Genomic DNA, 2,849 nt, shown 5'->3' on the forward strand with positions numbered 1-2,849 from the left:
CCACTGTGGTACTGATGCCTTCAAGTACTGTCGGATATCGCAACTGCCACGTAAATGCACAAAGTCAGGACCGACTGACTGGCCGTTGGACGATATGGCAATTTGTTTACATGCTAATTTCTTTGGCAATATGAGCCTCTAATGCACAGCAAACAAACGAAATGGTAAGATCCACGTTGGGTTGATGGTTCAACACCCTAAGAATCAAACCTGACCGGTAATGGTCGCTTTGCTGCCATCAGTGTCTGTATGAATGGGTGAATGAGAGGCAATTTGTAAATAAAAGTGCGATAAGAAACCAGGTCCAAGAACCTTGAAATAGCTCCTGTAGGTTTACTTAATCTTGGGTCTCGTCATGTTGATGGGCCCTGTGTCAAACTATATTCTTAATGCCTTTAATACTTTTGGCTGATATTGTATTTGCGTTGTGCATATTCTTAAACAAAAGAGCATTAATCAAGTCATCACAAACTAACATAAATGGGTTCAAGGCACCATAGGAAATCTTAGTTGCATGTTTGCTTGACACGCACATCACACGCACATTGATGACATTGTGTTTCAAATGAAGAAGCCAAATGTTCAAAACTATGTAGCTCACTTGGGAGGTACTGTAAGTCATTAACAATTACCAATGAGAAATAAAGTTTAAAAAAAACATACAATGAAGTTGCTTAAATATCTATTGCATGTGTACCCTATTATTACTGTTACAGCACCGGTGAAGACACAGCATATGGAAAGTTCTAGTACTGTTGCATTCAAAGTATTGTAGTAGTAATACTAGTAAAAACTAGTATTTTAGAAGATCTCTGGTCTTGTGGCCCTCCCTGAAATCTTCTCTTGTCCAATGGCTGGTGAGGCTGTTGCAACAGTGCATGAGGCTCAGGGTTACATTCTTTTGTGAATGCTTGTATGGTGTTGCCTCAGAGAAGATATCATTAGTTAGAATTTTATATTTCCTCTCTTTTGTTGCTATTGCACTGGAGAGCAAAATAAAAATGAAATGGTCTTTAAACTTTTTTATTCTTAAGTAGATTTATTTTGTCATCGGAACATACATTTAAAAAAAAAATGAAACTTAAAGGATCTAATCAATTTCAACATTGAGGCTATTAAACGCATTTTTACTCCCAGTTGCTCACGACAGAGGTTTTTCACAAAGGGCACTTGAAGGCACCATGTCTTTGAGTGTCGACAGCAGCGCGGTCTCGCTGACCCTGCTCGCGCATTCATGATGACACTCAACAGAACCTGCGAACAGATGACTGTCTTTACGGTTCACATGTGCATTGAACATGAACTGAGGCACGAGACTGTCTTGCACCTCGGATATTCTTAAAAAGCCATACAAAATATTTATTTATCGGATCTTCTGCCTCGCAGGTGCAGGAACCACGACCAGGCTTCCTGCGCCATCTGTCGTGAGTGTGCGGAACAGATGACCTATGACTAATTATTAGCTTGGAAACTACTGTGGAAAACCATCCCTGCCTTTTACACAAGGAACAATATGAATACCTAGGAAATATGTTTATATATCTTAAAAATGTAATAGGCCTATATCTTTTAGTATTCGCCTTAATTGACCTTTTTCCACTGAGGAACCTTTGACACATTGAAGTAGGAAAAGCACAAGTTGGCTATTATGAATACTAACATTTAGGCTTACAGCTCCAGGGTCCTAATGTTATAAATGCTGGCTCACAAATTCTCTCTCATAATCAGATCTCATAATCCAACTAAAACTTTGAGACTAACATGCAATAAGGCCTACCTTTGCAGAGGGTTTACAGGAAACTTTTAAATGTTCTGTACTCCTGCACAGGTGTTGCTTCTTATTACTGTTCTAACATTTATGGCCTGGCCCCAGATCATATCTCTCTAATTGCACGTTATACCTGATCTCCTCAGGCAGGAAACATGTTGGCTGTAACCAGAGCTATACGTTTCAGAGTGAAGAGGCCAGAACTTTTTCCTGTTATTAAATATAATATAGTTATTAAAGTCAACATATGAGTTGACTTTATGGGCAGGAATGGGCTTCCATATTTCCAGGTTACAGCTCAAAACACTGGGCAGGAAGCAGAAGATCCGGGTAAAAAATAAAAACAGATACAAATCTGTAGGACGAACTCATCATAACCCAAAGAAACAGAATGTAGCAGTGCAGGTTATTGCAGTTTTGAACCGAATTGAGGCTGAAATTATACAGACTGGCATTGATTTTAAATGGAAAACGAAGGTCGTTCTTGCCGTTAAAGCAGACTGGCGCTCCTGCCAGCAAAGAAGGACCCAATGAAAATGACAGATGGCTATTAATTATCCTGGACATTATGGCCCGTCAGTATCTAATTAGACTCATTGAGCAGGAGGAATCACAGCGATAGATATCATGCACGGGTCATTTCTTATCATACAGTCGATAGCTTTCTCCAAACGTATTCAAACAGACTTTTATATGCTTTTCTTTGATAATTATGACCGCAGGCTGCAATTTACCTCACACATTGATAAATGCAGAAGGTTAAAATACAAACTATGATCATTGTCGAATGTAAACTGTGAAGCAGCACAACCACTGGCGAGGTTGCTGCTTGCATGCAAATGATTGAAACCCAGAAATAAGGTCGGCCCACTCCCTGTTCATGTCTGGACAGGCAGAACACACACTCATATCGCTGCACTGTCGCACACAATGCTGGCCTAATGTGCTGCTAACCCTAAACGAATGATCCTACATGTTTGCCTTAAACCTCTTTGGGCATATTTCCATATTCATAATCAGAATTTCTTGTTTTCTTCTGCTGCAAAGTGTATTAATGATGCGTTTTAGAAATGTTTCCAGG

Source organism: Pholis gunnellus, assembly GCF_910591455.1.
Source record: "Pholis gunnellus genome assembly, chromosome: 20".
NCBI lineage: Eukaryota > Metazoa > Chordata > Actinopteri > Perciformes > Pholidae > Pholis > Pholis gunnellus.